This window comes from Onychostoma macrolepis, chromosome 05 (assembly GCF_012432095.1).
Source record: "Onychostoma macrolepis isolate SWU-2019 chromosome 05, ASM1243209v1, whole genome shotgun sequence".
Lineage (NCBI taxonomy): Eukaryota > Metazoa > Chordata > Actinopteri > Cypriniformes > Cyprinidae > Onychostoma > Onychostoma macrolepis.
In genome coordinates, this window is record NC_081159.1 from 1,411,686 (window position 1) to 1,433,200 (window position 21,515).

General features: G+C 37.7%; 1 long non-coding RNA gene across 1 annotated transcript; it reads left to right on the forward strand.

Annotated features, from left to right (window-relative positions):
* Positions 1–17,576: 17,576 nt before the first annotated feature.
* LOC131540208 (uncharacterized) lies at positions 17,577–21,107 on the forward strand. The gene is made up of 3 exons (XR_009271216.1): positions 17,577–17,701; positions 19,092–19,212; positions 20,913–21,107. It is a non-coding gene; the product is annotated as an uncharacterized LOC131540208 (long non-coding RNA).
* Positions 21,108–21,515: the final 408 nt, after the last annotated feature.

The window sequence follows — 21,515 nt, forward strand, 5'->3', positions numbered from 1 at the left end:
AAAAGAAGAGATCTGAGAGGCTGACATGAAATAGGAGCCAAGGGAAGAGGTGCTGAGATAACTTTAACAACTATTACTGTGTCCGTGCCAAGTCTGATAGGACAGCTGAACACAGATTAATTCTCGAGAGGTGTGTGTGTGTGTGTGTGAGCTTAAGTTTCTCTTAAGATGGCCAGAGGCTCGCTTCCTCTCCATCTCATCTCTCCTGCTCTCAGCTCATCTGATAGGACCTCAGCCAGCGCTCAGATGGTGATATGCCTCGCGGTTTAACAGATAAAACGCTCCACTCAGTAGGGCAGCCTGCCCAGGCTTTTTTTTTTTTAAATAATACTCCCTAACGTGGAGAAAGAAGGGAAAATGACTCTAACAATGGAACGACAGAAAGCCAGACAACAAAGCAGACACAAAGGGGAAGAGGGATGTAAATATTTAATGGGCTTATTGCTGCATCAGTGTCCTACATAAAATGGGGGTAAAACCTCTAAGGTTTGATAAGCATTTCTTCTCAGTTGCAAAACATACTCATATGTACTGAAAAAGGGGAAAGGGTCTCAGAGAAATTTTTTTATTGCTCATTTAGAGCATTACACTTAAAAAGGTTCTTCACAGCAATTAACCATATGTGACCCAGGACCACAAAACCAGTCTTAAGTCGCTGGGGTATATTTGTAGCAATAGACAAAAATACACTGTATGGGTCAAAATTATTGATTTTACTTTTATGCCAAAAAAATCATTAAAAGTAAAGATCATATTCCATGAAGATATTTTGTAAATTTACTACAGTAAATATATCAAAACGTCATTTTTGATTAGTAATATGCATTGCTAAGAATTCATTTGGACAACTTTAAAGGCCATTTTCTCAATATTTAGATTTTTTTTTTTTCAAATAGTTGTATCTCAGCCAAATATTGTCCTATCATAACAAACCATACATCAATGGAAAGATTATTTATTCAGCTTTCAGATGATGTATAAATCTCAATTTCGAAAATTGACACTTAAGACTGGTTTTGTGGTCCAGGGTCACATTTTGGTTCCACAAAGAACAATTCAATCAAAGGTTCTTTAAAAGAACCATCTCTTTCTTACTTTTTATAATCTGAAGAACCTTCTTTCGCCACAAAGAAGCTTTTGTGAAACAGAAAGGTTCTTCAGACGTTAAAGGCTCTTTATGGAACCATTTAGACAAAAAAGGTTCTTCTATGTCATCATGAAGCTTATATGGTTTGGTATTGAAACAGTTTCATAAAAACATTGGATATTTTATTCTTCTGAAACTCTACACTGCTGTAGGTACTTGGCAATATTTTGATTTGACTTTGTTCAGCCAATAATAATAGAAATTGCAGCTTAAAAAAGCATATACAGGCCAGTGAAAAGATTAAAACAATTAAAAATGATTCATCTTGTTTTTTTTGTTTTTTTTTGTTTTTTTGTAATTGGCTTAACACATTGAGTTACTAAAGAAAGAAAACAAAAACAATAATGAGGCAGATTTGTCTGGCAGTGCTCTTTACTCGTTTCACTTACACCTCTCCACAACACAACACTTTTCCTAATTTTCATCCCATTAAATATCTCAATTCAAACCAATTTCAAAGTAAATGCAATTATAAAAAACAGATTCCACAACTTCTACAAATTAGTGCACTTAAACCTTTTTAAGAGTAAGATTCACTACCATATAAAAGTTTAATTTGGGGTCAGTAAGACTTAATATTTTACTTATAGAGTGTCAGTAATGTACAAGATTAAACGCTCAATTTTCAGTTAAAGGCATTTCATTATTGAATTCAGAGATGTCATTGTCTAGCTCAGTTTAGTTTAAATAGTATCTGTGCAATCAAATCGACGATAATCGCTAGAAATTAAGTGTCCCCAACTGAGCAAGCCAGAGGAACCAGAACTCCCTCTGTGACAGAATGGAGGAAAAAAAAAAACAATCAATCAACTCGATCAATCAACTGATCAAAAGTGACAGTAAATCCATTTATAATTGTTACAAAAGATTTCTACTTCAAATAAATGCAAGTCTTTTGAACTTTATTTATATTATATTATAAAAATGTACAATGTTTTCCACAAAATCACTGAGCAGCACAGCTGTTTTCATTTACATTTAGTCATGCTTTTATCCAAAGTGACTTACAAAGTAGAAGCAATCAGACTGATAATATAGATTTTTCATACATTTTTCAAGATTGATTTCATACAGAATGATTACATTTCAGAATTATTTCTGAAGGATTATATGAGCTGGAAAATCAGCGTTGCATCACAGGTATACAGTGGGGCAAAAAAGTATTTAGTCAGCCACCAATTGTGCAAGTTCTCCCACTTAAAAAGATGAGAGAGGCCTGTAATTTTCATCATAGGTATACCTCAACTATGAGAGACAAAATGATTAAGAAAAAAATCCAGAAAATCACATTGTAGGATTTTTAAAGAATTAATTGGTAAATTCCTCGGTAAAATAAGTATTTGGTCACCTACAAACAAGCAAGATTTCTGGCTCTCACAGACCTGTAACTTCTTCTTTAAGAGGCTCCTCTGTCCTCCACTCGTTACCTGTATTAATGGCATCTGTTTGAACTCGTTATCAGTATAAAAGACACCTGTCCACAACCTCAAACAGTCCAACTCCAAACTCCACCATGGCTAAGACCAAAGAGCTGTCAAAGGACACCAGAAACAAAATTGTAGACCTGCACCAGGCTGGGAAGACTGAATCTGCAATAGGTAAGCAGCTTGGTGTGAAGAAATCAACTGTGGGAGCAATTATTAGAAAATGGAAGACATACAAGACCACTGATAATCTCCTCGATCTGGGGCTCCACGAAGATCTCACCCGTGGGGTCAAAATGATCACAAGAACTGTGAGCAAAAATCCCAGAACCACACGGGGACCTAGTGAATGACCTGCAGAGAGCTGGGACCAAAGTAACAAAGGCTACCATCAGTAACACACTGCGCCGCCAGGGACTCAAATCCTGCAGTGCCAGACGTGTCCCCTGCTTAAGCCAGTACATGTCCGGCCCGCCTGAAGTTTGCTAGAGAGCATTTGGATGATCCAGAAGAGGATTGGGAGAATGTCATATGGTCAGATGAAACCAAAATAGAACTTTTGGTAAAAACTCAAAGAATGCTGAGTTGCATCCAAAGAACACCATACCTACTGTGAAGCATGGGGGTGGAAACATCACGCTTTGGGGCTGTTTTTCTGCAAAGGGACCAGGACGACTGATCCGTGTAAACGAAAGAATGAATGGGGCCATGTATCGTGAGATTTTGAGTGAAAACCTCCTTCCATCAGCAAGGGCATTGAAGATGAAACGTGGCTGGGTCTTTCAGCATGACAATGATCCCAAACACACCGCCCGAGCAATGAAGGACTGGCTTCGTGAAGCATTTCAAGGTCCTGGAGTGGCCTAGCCAGTCTCCAGATCTCAACCCCATCGAAAATCTTTGGAGTCCGTGTTGCCCAGCGACAGCCCCAAAACATTACTGCTCTAGAGGAGATCTGCATGGAGCTCAAAATACCAGCAACAGTGTGTGAAAACCTTGTGAAGACTTACAGAAAACGTTTGACCTCTGTTGTTGCCAACAAAGGGTATATAACAAAGTATTGAGATGAAATTTTGTTATTGACCAAATACTTATTTTCCACCATAATTTGCAAATAAATTCTTTAAAAATCCTACAATGTGATTTTCTGGATTTTTTTTTTCTCATTTTGTCTCTCATAGTTGAGGTATACCTATGATGAAAATTACAGGCCTCTCTCATCTTTTTAAGTGGGAGAACTTGCACAATTGGTGGCTGACTAAATACTTTTTTGCCCCACTGTATAAACATACATTTAAAAAAATATATTAGAATAGAGAATAAGTCAATTTTTTTTTTAAATTTACTTTATTGTTCAATATTATTGATATTTTAATGATTAATGAAGCCTTGGTGAGCATAATATTTTTTTTCAATAACAAAAAAATAAAAATCATACCAACCCCACATTTTTAACAGTACTATTTATTTTTTTATTTTGTTTATTTTTTTCCACACAGAGTAAAGATTAGGTTTAAAAATGAATCACTCTACAAACGACCTTTCAATAATGTTAAGGCTAATGCAAAATAATATGCTGTTAAAAGAAACATTTCAGACTGAAGGAAACATTTCAGTCAAATTTGCCTTTCAGTATTTCAGCCTTTTAGCCTAATTTGCTCTCCATTACTCTAGAAGCTGTGTGGGAGAAACAAATGAATTATTAAAGATCTCATTTGTGATATTTCTTTCCTTTGGGAATGCAGAGATGAGGAAAACTTTGAGATTAGATGCCCATCATGTGTGGTGAAGGAATTGAGATCTTGTTACCACCAGTTGCAGCATCATCCATCCCGTCAATCCCTCTTTAAGCCCTCAGCAGACACTGGTACAATCCATCTCTCTCTCTTTTCTTCTTCCCCACCCTTATGTTTCTTTTCCGTCTCTGTCTTTCTCTCTCTCCCTCTGTCATTCATTGTCCAGACAAAGTCTGGTGTGGACAGACAAGGGCCAGCTGTCCACTACACACCCCAATGGGACGATAAACCCCCCTTTTTTTTCCACCCCAACCAGCCTCCAGTAACATCTGCTGCTTCCACTCACAATATCGCACAAATGAATGGACGGACGTTTATTCAGAGAGAAGCCAAACTGATGTGGATGCAAATCTAACATGACTCCGTGTGCCCCTACGGTTTCAGCGGTGGGACATCTGGACAATGAGTCTCTGTTCTGTAAAAGCTGTTCTCTACCTCTGTTTCTCCCATGCCTGATGCCCACTGCTGCTCTCTGACATGCCAGTACACATAAACATATAAAGACCAATTCAAACCAAGAGAGAATTTACAGCACACTCTTTTTTTTATTATTATTATCATTTATTTATTTTTGCAGCAACAAGCCTTTAAAATCGAAACAATGAATCACTATGAACTCCTTCACACTTTCTGTGACAAAGCAACTTTTTATTTATTTTTTGCTGTGTATGTTGATTTTTCTGTTCGCTCAGCAAAAAAAAAAAAAAAGCACTGACCTATTAAGATATAAGTTTTTGGGTCATGTGTCTGGAACTGGGATTCCAAATAGCCTATCTCAAAAAATGCACAACTGCAAGCGCATTTTATATTATTATATATTTACCATGAATTTTTGTCACAAATTTTTTACCTTATAAGAAGCATTTAAAGTGAAATTAAATAATAAACTCATTGTGGATAAAAAACAAAACGAAAACAGACTATTTAAGTTATGTTTTAAGTTATGTGACCACAAATATTATTCCAAATAGAAATCAGCCTATTTAAATCATTGGTCCAGCCTGATATCACAAGAAAACTTTTTTACGAGATTTAAAATTTATAATATGATGTGATTTGTACAGAAATTTTTATTTTTTAGAAAAAATTTGTTTAGTGCAAGTTTATTTGTATAGTGCTTTTCACGATGCAAATCGTTGCAAAGGAGCTTTACAGAAAATTATAGTTTCTACATTATATTTAGTAATAGTTGATGTCCATATGGCAGAAATGCACAGTCCAATCAAGCAGTTAGTTAATGTCATATAATCAAACAGCCGGTGAACACTATTAACAGCAATGATTATATGTTGCAATCAAATTTATAGGAAAAAATTAAGCATGAAGGTCCACCCTTAAATCTAATTCAAAGGAATTAATTCAACAAAATGTAAAACAGCTGCGAATTGCCATGAAAGTGAGTTGTATTGGTTTCCCAATAAAACCATATTCAGATCACGATTAGAACGAAAAATGTCAACAAAATTAGCATAAAAATGTTTTATACTTACCCCAATACAAATTTTCGTCTGAGACTGGCGTACACAAATACTAATCTGTGAAAGCACCAGTCTAAAGGCCTATAGACTATTATCAAGAACTTTTAGTTCAAATTTTCCCCCATGACAAGCCTTTCAATCAAAACAATGCATCCTTGTGTGAGATTTCTTCCTGTGTTAAAATGACTTATTTTTCATAAATGTTGCCTTTTTTTCTTAAGGTGGAATAAACTCAGTGACTAAGCTTTTGGATAAGGCGGGGCATTTCAGCTAAACATCAAGCTGTTAATGTCATAAGGCCTTAATAAGGCATAAAGGCATAAAGACTGTAATTATAAAGTATTTATAGTATTTTATATTCACACAGTTTGACCCTTCTCACATGAATTTTTCACCTCGAAAAGCTTTAAAGTCAAAACAGTGTATGACATAAAAGGCCTAGTTGCAAAGTAAAGAGCCATAAATGCGATACAACAAAGAGTCAAATTGCTGAGAAAAATTGTTAACCAAATTTGCATTGAAACACCCTTTCCATATTGATACCTTTGATCACAGTTTATCCCGATCATAAGCCTTTTAATCTGATTAATGCATCCCTTTGACATCCCTTTCACTCCATGCAAGAATTACCTTTACATTAAAGTACGTTTTCTGCCATGTTGTCAACATTTTTAGTGTTCAATAGGTACACTCTTAAAAAAAAGTAAAGGTGCACCATGATGCCATAGAACAACCTTTTTGTCTAAATGGTTCCATAAAGAACCTTTAACATCTGAAGAACTTTTCTGTTTCACAAGGTTCTTCAGATTATAAAAAGGTAAGAAAGAGATGGTTCTTTGACTGAATGCTTCTCTGTGGAACCAAAAATGGTTCTTCTATGGCATCGCTGTGAAGAACCTTTTAAGCGCCTTTATTTTTAAGAGTGTAAATAATCTCATGAACCAATAAGATTTAAGACTTGGGTCATGTGAGAATTCCAAATAGACATTAGGTTGTTGATATCATCGCTCCCTGAGTAAATGCCTATTCACACCAAGAGCAACATGACAAAACGCCGCTAATTGCTTGATGAAAATTGCCAGCAAAATTTGCATCAAAACCACTCACACCGAACGAGACGCTAATTTCTTTCTGAGACTGGCACAGACACACACACAAACCTCCAAAGGAATCAAACTGAGACATGCAGAAACACAGACAATTCAAACTCGCACAGACCGATGCAAACACACAATCTGACCTCTAGATCTTCACCTCACTTTGCACCAGAATCTCACCGGCTCACGCACACCATTCCAACACACTGCTCTGATTCACAGCCACTTGAATTCTGTAGGAAGAAATAACTCGTGTATCAGCATTCAAGTCCCAGCAGTCGCCTCTTCTCTCTGTCCTCACTACAGTTTCCCCTTCTTTCTCCTGTGTGTGTGCGTTTGTTTTTTAGCTTGTGTGTCATCAGGCTCACGGTTGAACTTCTGGAGGCGCTGATGTTGTGCCGCTGGGGAGTTCAGGGAGGGCAGGGCTCCTGTCACAGTGGCCCCTGTTTTAAACACCTCACCTCTCCAGGGAGCACCAGGTCCCTCTCCGTAGGCATTCGTGCGGAGCCGAGCTACAGCCTGCTGGCTTCTGGCTGGAGGAAAACGCAGGCACACACACACACACACACACACACACACACACACACACACACACACACACACACACACACACACACACACACACACACACACACACACTTGTTTCTGTGAATTGTGGGGACTTTCCATAGACTTTTACTTTTAGACAGACCAAACTATATTTTCTATGCCCTAACCCTAAACCTACCCCTTACAGAGAACCTGCTTGCATTGTTACACTTTCAGATAAACATCATTTACTATTTAAAAATAAAAATTTCCTCGTGGGCCACAGTCCCCACAATGTCAAAAATTTCAGGTTTTACAATCCTTGTGGGCACACATCCATCAGAGTTGCTAATCTTCCATTCACACTTTCATCACAACAGTATTCCTCTGTGCACACACACACACACACTCACACACGCACACACACACACACGCACACACACACTTTGTTCTCATGTCTGGCAGTCTCAAATCCAATGGCACCAGGGAGAGGCTGATGTTGTGTGAGTGTATATTCTGCCTCAGGTGACCAACATAACAGTGAAGGAGAAACTAAAGAGGACAGAGAGTCTGCCGGCCCACACACACACACACACACACACACACACACACACACAGAAAGGAATGTCACACAACACACAATGCAGCTTTATTCTTTCATGGAGAAAGTCTGAGATGCCACCAAGAGAGTAAAACCAAAAGTCCCCGTTCCAAGCGATGCCCTCAGCTGTTGCAATCCTTCTCTGTATATAAACTTTAGTGATGTAATGTCACATAGACTGTTGGGTAGTAGTTAAGCAGTCTCTTCACAGCAGAAAAAATTGTAGCATTGAGAGAAAAATGTGGACACAAGGTTTGTAATCTGGAATAATAGGAAGAGGAATTTACTGATCTATCTATCTATCTGTCTGTCTGTCTGTCTGTCTGTCTGTCTGTCTGTCTGTCTGTCTGTCTGTCTGTCTGTCTGTCTGTCTGTCTGTCCGTCCGTCCGTCCGTCCGTCCGTCCGTCCGTCCGTCCGTCCGTCCGTCCGTCCGTCCGTCCGTCCGTCCGTCCGTCCGTCCGTCTCCGTCCGTCCGTCCATCCATCCATCCATCCATCTATCTATCTATCTATCTATCTGTTTGTCAGTCAGTCTGTCTGTCTGTCTGTCTATCTATCTATCTATCTATCTATCTATCTATCTATCTATCTATCTATCTATCTATCTATCTATCTATCTATCTGTCTGTCTGTCTGTCTGTCTGTCTGTCTGTCTGTCTGTCTATCTATCTATCTATCTATCTATCTATCTATCTATCTATCTATCTATCTATCTATGTCTGTCTGTCTGTCTGTCTATCTATCTATCTATCTATCTATCTATCTATCTATCTATCTATCTATCTATGTCTGTCTGTCTGTCTGTCTGTCTGTCTGTCTGTCTATCTATCTATCTATCTAGCCTATGAATCTGCAAATTCCATCTATCCATTTATCATCCATCTATTCATCCATCCGTCTATCTATTTATCATCTATCTTTCTATCTATCCATTCATCCACCCATCTAGCCTATCAACCTGAAAACCTCAATTTATTTCAATGAACTTTTTTTCAAAGAACATCTCAAGTTTCTCTTGCTTTTCTAGTGAAAACTTAGTCACTTAAATTCATTCTTCTTCCATACATTCAAATTTAAATACCATTTATGCAATTTACATATCTATGCATCCACCTATGCATGCATCCATCCATCCTATTCAAACCTTTTCATCCCAAATTTACTTGGGAAGATATTGCTTTTCTAGTTAAAACCTACAGTCACATGAATTTATACTATTCCTTACATTCAAATTTAAACTGCAATTCTGCATCCTGTTTGGTATCACAATTCAAATTCAGAGATTGTACTATAAAGCCTTTCTACATTCAATTCTGAATGGCACACAAACCTGTTTAGTGCAGCTGGCATGATGATCGTTGCATTCTCTCACATCCATTTTTAAACGTGTTCTGTGTGAATGCATGCACGGCATACATGTTAAAGTGTTTTGTTGTGTGCTGTGCTTGTTTGGAACTGAGAAGCGAGAGGACAGGAGAATTTCTCACACATTTTGAAAACATGGGAACGACTGACAAAACGGTTTGTGTGCCTTGTCAAACTGCAGGCGGTCACTGCAGCGGGAGAGTGAGGTGTGTTTGCGCAGAAGAAAGAAAAGACTGAAAGGTTTGAAGGAGGATCAGCGAGTGTTTGCATAATTCTGTGAGGAATCCACTCTCTCTCACTCTCTGAAGTATGTCACTGAGAGTACAGGAGATCAACAAAGAGGAGAGGAATGAAGTTCAAGGGAGATGAGAAGATGGAAGATCAACTTATAGCAGAGGAGAGAAGATCAAAGGAGCAGTGTTGGGAAGTAACTGACTAAAAGCACCACTAACTTCAATAATTGGAAAAAGTGTTTTTTTTTTTTTTTGAAAGAACTCTCTTATTCTAATTCTTCATTTATTTGGTCAAAATACAGCAAAAGCGGCAATATTTTGAAAAACTCTTTGCAATTTAAAATAACTTTTGTATTCTAATATATCCTAAAATGAAATATATACTTATGATGGCAAAGCTAAAGCATGCATACAATTATTTCTTTAAAAACCTAAACTTTTGACCAGCATTGTAGCTTTAGTTGTGTTATATTCAGTACAAATTTCCCTGTTTGAGTTTGACTCTCTAACCAGCACAGTACATGTCTCTGATTAAATTAAATGATTGGACTGAAATTGTAAAAACATACTGTTGCATTTGTTTGTAGCTTGCAGCATAGCTAACTAATTTTTCAAAGCATTTGACTGACTGTAGTTTAACTATGCTAAATATTATGATGAGATTGTAGCTTGACAAGCAATTTCAAAGTAGCTTCCCCAACACTGGAAAGAAGAAGAGATCAACATAGAGGGGATGGAAAGAAATCAACATACAGGAAAAGAGATCTAGTGAGAAGAAATGAGACAAGATAAAAGGAGATCAAGAGAGGAAATCACAGCCTGATCTCATGAGAAAACTTAAAAGATCCACCCGAAACCCATCCCTAAACTTCATTGGAACGTAAGCAGATTGCACGTAAGCTTGCATTGCTACAAATTTGCCAAAATAGTTACGAACTGCCGTGAGAGTGTGTTGGGAAATCAACAGAGGAGCAAAGATGAGTTTAAAGGAGATAAACACAGATGAAAGAAGATGAAGAGAGGAGAGGAGTGAAAGAGAGAGGAGGTCAACAGTATAGAAGAGACCAACACAAAGGAGACCCGAGGAGATCAACATGCTGTAGGAGGAGAAAAGATGAGATCAAGGGAGAGAAGAAGAGATCAACACAGAGGAGAAGAGATCAAGGGAGATGAGAGGATCGGTGAGGAGACGAGAGAGAGGCCTTAACGTGTCCTACTCGTGTACCCAGAGAAGAGAGGGATTAGAACGCAGCAAAGTAGGTTGAAGGAAAAGGGCTGAATTAGCACAGGACCCTTGAGAAGCAGATCAAGAAGAGGACGGGGGGAGAGCGAGGGAGCGGTTCGGCGGAGAGATAGGAGGATAGAAGAGAAATGAAATGGAGATAGGAAACATGTTAAGAGGAGATGCAGAAGAAGCGAGAGAGAGGGACGCATACGGCACAACAGTAGCCTGGAGCCAGAGAGCGTAAGCAGTGTGTGTTTGCTTACACATCTCAGTGTGTGTGTACACGCATACACAAGCACTTCGCTTCCCCGCTTGATGGTCTAATCATTACCAAGCCATTTTTCATCTACATCGTCAACGCCAGCCTTTTGCCCCATTATTTCAGAGGTAATGACAAGGTCATATTTAAATGCATCGCAACAAGTATGAAGTACATCAACGCGTGTGTATTCGAGTGCGATTCTGCGCGTATCATCATGGGAGGCTGCAGCCCTAATGTGCTCCAGGAATATCACTGTCGATTGACCTAGAATGATGATTCACATGCTTCTCGTTCTCAAGATCAACTCAAGGATTTGGCCCTCAAGCCACTCGACAGATGCACGTACGTAGCTACAAACTCAGCATAGTAAAACGCCTAGTAAAAGTTACAGAGGATTTGATGGATTTCACAGATACGTGATTGATAGCCGAGGGCTCTTCAGAGTTCAGAAACATCTCCGTCATTTTCATGTTAATAAGATATGTGGGATTTCATCCCGGGATCTTTTTCTTTTTATGTTAATATCTTGATGTTAGCAAGAAATCCGGATATGTCTTTCTTGACGATCTGGACTCTCCATTCCTGTCATCGCGTGTTTCGTGATGACAGCTGGGAAGCGAGGCAATCTCACGGTGGAATTGAACGGATTGGGCTCTGATTGGTTCCTTTGAAGTGTCAGGATAACGTTCGAGCAAGCAGCACTTTCGCTCTGTAATGTCTATTCATGGATTTGAGGGGTTTTTTTTGCCTGCAAAGTCATTTGGTGCAGTCAAATGGCAGCGCTGCTTTTCAAATCATCTCTCATCTTGCTAGGAATGGTGAACTTATGTTTTCAGCTTTTAAAGTGGAACTGTGAATTAGAGCATCGGTGTGCTTTTATGTTTCTCTGTCAGTTTTACATAATGCAGACCTCTGAGAAGTGCTCTCAAGCTCAGACGACACGCCTATAGACTATTCACTGTCTCTCAAGACTACGCCACGCAAAATGGAAAGAGATTTCTCAAAACGGCAAGCTCTGATCAGATTGGCTGCATGGCTTTACACTCGATCCAGAGTCCTAGTGCAAAGGACTTCATGTATGAAGTATGATGGGGAAATCATGTCAGTTACCAGAAGAAAGACTGTCAATGGAGATGTGTAGAGCAAAAACAGTGGCTTTTACAGATTTGGAAACACCCCAGGTTTTGGACATTTCAGCATAAGTCATTTCTTGCCATACATCAAGGAAGACAGTATAATGATTTTCCTTTTTTATAGTTTCTGTTGTTGCTTATCATTGCAGAGTCATCAAAAAATTATAAGGACTTATGCTGATATTGTCCAAAATTGTCTAACCCTAACCCCCTTTTTTTTTTTTTGAGGGTTTCCGAACTTCTTGAGGGGACTGTATGTATTCACAATATATATATACACTACCGTTAAAAAAATTGGGGTTTTTGAAGAGACAATTAATTTTATTCAGCAAGAATGCAAAAGTGACCGTGAACAAGATATTCATTTAAAATAAATGCTTTTGAAAAATTCTTATATTCACCAAAGAATCCTGAAAAAAAAAAATAATAAATAAAATATCAGTGTTCCGACAGAAATATAAAGCAGCAAAACTGTTTTCAACATTGATAATAAATGGACCAAGTCTAAAAAATTCAGCTTTACCATCAGAGGAATACATCACATTTTAAAACAAAATAGAAAAGAGTTATTTTAAATTGTACTAATATTTCAAAACATTAATGTCTTACTGTATTTTTGATCAAATGAATGCAAAAAAGCATTTTCAAAAACATTTAAAGTTACAGACACCAAACTATATATATATATAATATATAAATAACAGCATGCATGTGTGTACCCACTCAATTCAATTGCCCATTCACGTCTTAATAAGTGGGATAATGTAACATCAACATCACTATTTCCCAATCCCTAAATATCACAGAACAAAACTGAGACATGCAAACTACAGTTTACATTTCAGTCAGACAGCTTTTTCCTATCTAATGGTGCGGTTGTTGTCCAGAATAATGTGGACCAGACGTTACGCTGACACTTAGAAGTCTGGCTTCGTTAGAATATAGTGAGTGTTTAATGAGCGGGTGTCCTGGATTAGCTCAATGCCAACCGGCATGTATCCGTACATGACCACGCTGAAATAAGAGTTCGTCAAGCTTTGAATTAGTGTGATTTGTTAATGATTCAGTGAGATAGTTCGAGTGGATAATCTTCATAAAGCACGGCTCCTGACGCCTACTCCTCGAGCGAGAACCGGCCCACGTTTAATGAAGACAAACGGTTTACGTTCAGCGGGGGGTATTTACCGATCCCGGGATCAGTCTGGCCGGGGAGAGACTGCGACAGCAGGAGCGTCAGCGGATGATTACGCACCTCTAAGCCAATTGAGGAGCAGGACTGAGGCCAGACAGTGAGAGAGAGAGAGACATAGACAGATGGGAAGAGAGATGAGATACTAATACACAAATACAGAGGGGGAGGGAGCAATACGACAGAGAAATAATCTCTCATTGTATTGCATGTTGACAAATGCCCACCAGTATCCACACAAAGCACCAATGATTTCACACAACCACACAGAAGACAGGAACTTAGATGCAAGCCGGTGGAGAGAGGGAAACCCTGAAATAACACAAGCAGCGGAGCTTTAGATACCTTCTTGTGTTTGCTTCTCAGCGACGTGTGCAGGGAACTTCATTCTTCAGCCTTTTTCATTACAAGCACAAATTCATCAATGTCATAACCCTCTGCTGCACACATTTTCTTATTTTTGAGGGGAAGATCATGGAACATTTCAAACATTTCCTGGATTATTATGCAAAAGTTCCGGTTTTCGAATTCAATTGGACAAGAAGCATTCTAAACAGGGCTGTTTGCCTTTCAGAATTAAATTAAAATGCTGTTTTTAATTTCAACTGAATTGCTGAATTTAAACTGTGGTGGCAAACAAGACATAGGAAGCTCCTTTAATTTAAAGGAAGCACAATTAAAAGGACTTGAAATTCAAAGAAATTAATGATTGATAGATAAACCAAACGACAGGCTGATAGAATGAACAATAGATAGAACAAACGAAATGCAGAACAATAGAATGAATGATAGAACAAACAATAGAATGAACGAAACGAATGAACGATAGAGATAGACAGATAGTTAGATATAGAATGAAATAATGATAGATAGATATACATAGAACAATAGATATAAACGATACATAGATTATACATAGAGCGATAGATAGAATGATATGTTATGCTTGATATGGAATGAATGGGTGCTGCTGAGGCACATAATACATTAATCTGGAGCCCAAGATGGCAACAAGAGGTGATTCCTGTAATCTGATAAGAATCTTATTTTAGAACAACCATCCACTTGAGCTTCTGAAGTTTAGTTTTCTTATGTACTAAACTGGGACATCCTTTTTGAAAATGGTAGAAAAGGTACCAATATTGAAGTATTCTATGGAATTCCTGAAGAGTCTCAAGCAATCAGCTCCTACACCAAGCCCTCAGCTAAGAAAGATCTTATAATGAAGGACTTGCATGGGCACCAACTAGGAAAAGAGGATGCAGAAGGGGTAAGAACACTTTGCGAAAAATTAAGACCATTGTTGGCAGAAGATTTGGATACAAAACATCATGCTTGTTTGGACTGAGAAACAGGGATAAATCTGAATCCAGTTTGATTAAAGTTAAAGTAGAGCACAAAAGGCCAACTAATTATGCTATGGTACCAACTCTTTTGATGACGAACCCAAGTCATTTTGATGGAAAATCATGTGGATGTAGCTGCAATTTCAGAGACTTGGTTTAACCCCCACATGCCTGAGGATTTATTGGATATTGATGGATACACTTTATTTTCTTTATGTTGAACCACACGTCAAGGTGGAGTTGCATTGTACATCAAAGAAAGTGTTCCTTTTATCCTTTAACCTGTATTAGTGTTCCTGATCAACTTGAATGTCTGTGGGTGAAAGTGAGAGCGTCGAGACTTCTGTGGGATATCTCTTTATAAACGCACGTTAAACTTTTTAAATCATTTGTTTAGTTTCTTTAATGTCTTTTTGGAGATGGTCCGAAATGAAAGCGCTTCATGACCATAGACTGTAAAAAAAAAAATGGACGTAGTGTCCGTGACGTCACCCTTAGGTTTCTGAAGAACATTTTTGAAGCTCAAAGTGGGCGGAGATGGCCGTCGCCATCTTGACTGCGAGTCACTCCTGGATAATCGAAAAATGGGCAAAAAGGCGGGATGTGGGTGGAGCTGGTTGCTGAAATCACGCCCGCCAAGCTCGACAGTGGTGACAGCAGCGGCAATCCACCTGTCACTCAAGTGGCCACGCCCTTAATTATGCAGAACTTTAAGGCTTGATTTAATTTAAACGGATGAGTTAGCTATAAAAAAAATTCAACCCCCTCACAGTTGTCATGAAGGGCAAAATTAGCTGTATAGACCAAAATCATTTTTTGAACCAGGCTGTAAACATGTTTTTTTTTCTGCTGTAAAGTTGGGCATTTTAACATGGGAGTCTAAGGGATTGACTCCCTTTTGCAGCCAGCCTCTAGCGGCAAGTCGATGAATTGCAGTTTAAGTCACTTCCGTGTTGGTTTCAAGAGAGATAGCGGGAGGTTGCCACTTGTTCATGACATTTGTTGTGCATGCACTTTATTTTTTCCAAAAATTTGTGTTTATTTGTTATGCATGTTATGTATGCTTATTAAAAACAAGTTTTGTAATAACCAATTGTTCCGGTCGGGACCTTTGACACTGATGAAAATTCAGATTTGGACCTTTGAATGTAGACTTTGAGAACCCCTGGTGTAGTATATTCACAATCATTATATCAGGACGAACTCATTGAGCACTTAATAGCTTCATCTGATCTGCTTCGTACTAAGTACCCAGATATTGGCCTCATTATACTTGGAGATTTTGATCATCTCAGAGTCCAGGATATCTGCTTGGATAACAAATTTTACCAGGTTGTCCAGAATAATACTAGAGGTGATGCGATTCTTGACATGATCATCACTAATATGAAATCAGTTTACAAGAAACCTGAAATTCTCCCTCCCGTTAGTTCATAAGATCATAATTGTGTCTTGTGGAGTCCTCAGGCACAAGTAAGAACACCCCAGTGCATTAAGCGAGTAATACGACCTATGAGAGAGTCTAGTCTGAATGAGTTTTGTGGATGGATTACTACTCAATCATGGCAGGATGTAAATGAAGTAACAGGTACTAACGAAAAAGCTAATGCCTTTTATAAAACTATCTTGCCTGATATTGACCAATATTTTCCCATGAAGACAGTAAAAATGCATCCCTCGGATAAACCATGGATCACTCCATAGATTAAGCGTTTAATCTACCTGAGACAAAAAGCCTTCAAGACCGAGAAATCAAGTTCTCTATCAAAGTTCTACAGGAACAAAGTCCAAAGGGAAATACGTGCGGCAAAAAAATACTTCTATAAATCAAGAGTGGAAGGTAAAATAAAAGGGAGTCCGAGGGCTTGGCACGGCAAAATTAAATAAATGTGTGGATCTGCGAAAAAGGTGGATCGAATTGAAGTTCTGGGAATTAATCCCCAAGGTTTTGTGACAACTGCTAATGTGATCAACACAAAGTTAGTCAAGGTGTCCCAAACTCTCCCACCCCTTAAGTATGCAGATTTACCTTCTTACCTCCCATCTCTACCTTTGCCTACTATCTCAGAATGGGAAGTGTATAGAAGATTGTCCTCTATTAACTGTCACAAATCTCCTGGCCCAGACTTGACCCCTCCAAGAATACTGAAGGAGTTTGCATCATTAATAGCTCCTTTGTGGAAGGTGTTGTTCCCACACAATGGAAAGAGGCTACTGTTGTACCCATACCAAACTCCTCCCCCCGGATATTGAGAAACTGAGGCCAATTTCATTAACATCTCAGCTGTCACAAATTTGTGAGAAATTTGTTGAGCAATGTCACAATATCACACTAAACCTAGACCCTATTCAGTTTGGTAGTCAACAGAACCATTCCACAACACACAGTCTGTTTAGCCTGATGGATTTTGTGTATAAGGCCTGCGAAGAACCAGGTTCAGTGGTTTTGACGCTGTAGACCATACACTGTAAAAAAAATCCGTAAAAATACAGAACAATATACCGTAATAATTTGAAGGAATTTTCCTTATTTAGTTTTTACAGGTGTTTTTCCGTATTTTTTAAATTACGCTTTGCATTGTGGGAACAAGAAGCTCAGTCGATTATCGGCGCGGAAACAGTACTTGAGCAGACGCCATTATTCACAGAGACAGTCTCGGTAAAAATTTAATTTAAAGTCGGATAACTTAGTTGCTTAGTTAAAATGTCTTGACTGATGTAAAGTTGGGATGTGTCAGATGTGCATCGATGTGAGTCATGTTTTAAAGGGACAGCAGTTCATGACATTCATTGTGTTTCTTTGTTTTCTTTTCTAATGACAGGTCGTAATTGCTGCTGTATTGTGCATCCCAAGTACCCCCTGCATTCTTATCAAGGGTTTGTATTCTGTTTTATTTATTAACACTACAGTTTTATTTATGGAAGCATATGGGGAGCAAAATTCAATTTGAAATGCAAAATGGCAATGTATTTCTGTATTTAAATTTTCCCATACATCTGTGCAAAATGAAAATTCAATTATATAATTAACGTTTGCCATTTCCTACACTAGCTTTAATATGCAAAATAAAATCATATTTTAACGCTTTATAAGTTGCAAAATGAAAATGTATTACACAAATTGATTAGATATGTTTAATATGTCTAAGCCAAGACTGTAGTAAAATTATCATTTAATTGCTGTTTTTCCTAAATGCATTTAGACTTAAGGACACTTGGGGTTGCATTTTCATCATAATACCGCATGATAATTGTAGCAAAATGCACTGAGAATTTGAGGATGCATTCTGAGCCAAAGGTGCAGCAAAAGGGTAGCAAAATGCTGATTTAAATGTCTTTTGTTTTTCTTAAATGCATTGACACTTACATATAAGACATTTCAATAACATTTTCATTTAATACCTTGCTATGAATTTAAAGTCAATGTGGATTTGAAATGCATTTGAAAATGCAACACGCCCCTGACCTGTCAATCGTTAGGTGGGGCTCAGCAACAGGACGCACAATAGGTCAATATTCATCGTCAACCAAACGCTTTCCAAATTGACTTATTCATTGCAGGGTATTAAATGAAAATGTTATTGAAATGTCTTACATGTAAGTGTCAATGCATTTAAGAAAAATGAAAGACATTTAAATCAGCATTTTGCTACCCTTTTGCTGCACCTTTGGCTCAGAATGCATCCTCAAATTCTCAGTGCATTTTGCTACAATTATCATGCGGTATTATGATGGAAATGCAATCCCAAGTGTCCTAAAGTCTAAATGCATTTAGGAAAAACAGCATTTAAATGATAATTTTGCTACAGTTTTTGCTTGGATATGTTAAACACATCTAATTAATTTGGGTAAGAATTTTTAGTTTTAATTAACTTAATATTGTGAATAAATAACTTATAAAGTGTTAAAATGTTTTTAATTTGCATATTAAAACTAGTGTAGAAAATGGCAAATGTAAATTATATAACTGAATTTTCATTTTGCACTAAAATTTGGACACATGTATGGCAAAATGTAAATAAAAATACAGAACTACATTGCCATTTTGTGTATTTCAAATTGAATTTTGCTACCCATATGCTTCCATTTTTATTTACCTTTAGGGATGTTCAATACTGACAAACATTAGTAATTGAGTCGTTTATTCAGTTGACTTTATTGAAGTTGTTTGTGTAGGAAAAATTTAATCAATGTTTGGAGTGGCTTTCTGAATTTACAATGTGTTGTTTATAATTTCTTATTTTTTTATTGTTATTGATGATTCCAGATTGCTGTCATTCAAGAACTTATTTCCTCCCCCATTGTGGCTGTGCTACACATTCTCTTCATTTTATTTTAAACATAAAACATCCAGAGGAGATGGCACCTACGTTGGAATTCATACAAATGTAAGGAACATATGTAATGAAACTGTGTATAAAGCATTTTGTGTTGCTGTTTAGTTGAAAATAATCAAAGGGGTTAGTTCGCTCAAAAATGAAAATTGTCATTAATTACTCACCCTCATGCCGTTCCAAACCCATAAGACCTTCGTTCATCTTTGCAACACAAATTATGATATTTTTGATGAAGCCTGAGAGCTTTCTGACTCTCCATAGACAGCAAGGGTCCTTACACGGTCAAGGCACAGAAACGTAGTATAAGGACATCGTTAAAACAGTCCATCTGCCATCAGTGGTTCAATCTGAACTTTATGAAGTGATGAGAATACTTTTTGTACGCAAAGAAAATAAAAACAACTTTATTCAGGTCATTATTTAACGAAAACAGCGTATCCGTGTGGTGCGGCTGACACAGAACAGCGTACGCAGTTTGCGTTCAGCGGGTATTCTCCAAAATGGCGCTACTGTGATGCAGATGCGACGAATTGTTGAATAAAGTCGTTATTTTTATTTTCTTTGTGTACAAAAAGTATTCTTATCACTTCATGAAGTTCAGATTGAACTACTGATGGCAGATGCACTATTTTGATGATGCTTTTCATATTTTTCTGGGCCAAAATATCTTTAATTGTGTTCTGAAGACGAACGAAGCTTTTACGGGTTTGGAACGGCATGGGGGAAAGTGATTAATGACTAAATTTTCATTTTGGGGTGGAGTAACCCTTTAAGTATATCATAAAACATTGTTGACGATCACATGACGGATACAATTGGAGACCACTGGAAATGCAAGTTTAGCATTTTATAAACAATGTTTGAACTGGAACTTGATAATTCAATCTCAACCTGTTCTGCACGTTAGTCTACCCAGTCAACACGTGAGATCACACGATGATCACAGTGACATCACATCATTCTCATACGGTGATCCTCACAGTGTGAGTAATATATGAGCTCATTGTGAACTCAAAAAGATGAGCGGGGTTCTTATTTCTGTCAGACATCTACAAAAGCACTTATTGAAAATTAACAGATTTAGATGATGATGTTTTATTGTTTTGTTTGACGTTACCATCGTGGTGAGTAGTGTTTGCTTTAGTTGGGCTCTTGACCCTTGACTTTATAACATTATATTTTTTGGTGCTGCTGTAACTGTGTTTGTAAAGCAAATTTGTTATGGCAAGGAAAACCAAAAAGAGAATGCAACCAGGCGATATTGGTTTGTTAATGGTGATAACAGTGCAAATATCACGTAGATTCGGTATGCAGTCTTTGTGAGGAGTTATTAATCTAAAGTTGTTAATAACAGCTCTGTAATTATTCAGTATAGGACCCAGCAGTGTCATAATCATTTATGAAGGATTTTAAAAGCATGATAAGGTATAAACATTTTGAACTACTGTGTCATTTAAACACAAAGAGAGACATCAAGAATCAGTGTATGAATCTCAACAATGGTGACAATCAAAAGCTTCATGCTGCAGTGCATGCTGGGTACCTATTCTCTGTGCAGTGAGTGCACTTTGACCTCACATTAGTATGAGCACACAGTGAGGGCGCTGTGAGGTTACACTTTTAGCTCACTGTTACCTCACATTGTGACCTCATCACGAGTATCCTGTGAGCTCATGGTGACATCACTGTGAGATCAAATTGTTGACTGGGTATATTTCACTTTCATTCATTTAATTTCTTTTCATTTCCAGTCTTCCTGTGAAGAAATCCTGAACGAGGGTCGACGGTTCAGATGAAGGGAACCTATGCTTCCAAGACTCATGTATGAACAACTTCGAGAATCCATGTACAATTTGAGCTTTTTTCAAATCTCAACATGGAACTTGGACTGAACATGCAGCAAAAGGAAAAAAAACAACAAAAGTAGTAGTTTCCCCAAGCTGGCACATGGCAAGCGATACTAAAAGCACACAAACACTTGGAGCCCTGCTCTTAATTTAGATTGTATAGTTCTCTTAGTTTCACATTGAAATGTTAGGCATGAGTGCATGAATCTTTGTTCTTTATTTTCTAATGATGTACAAGAAAGTTTTTGTTTTTGTTTTTTTGCAGTACCATGTCAGTTGTAGATGACAGAATTCAAATTTTTTGATGTGAACTGTCCTTTTAAATAACATTTCACTTGACTATTGACTAGAAGTATGTAGCAATTGTTATTAATGACAGCCCTGTCTTTGTATAAATTTTTTCCCATGTATCTGAAAATGTTTTGAATCTTGACTGTTTCACAGTTTAAAACTAAAACACATTGTTAAATTAATTGATGTAATAATATTTTTGTCTTCACCTGTTAA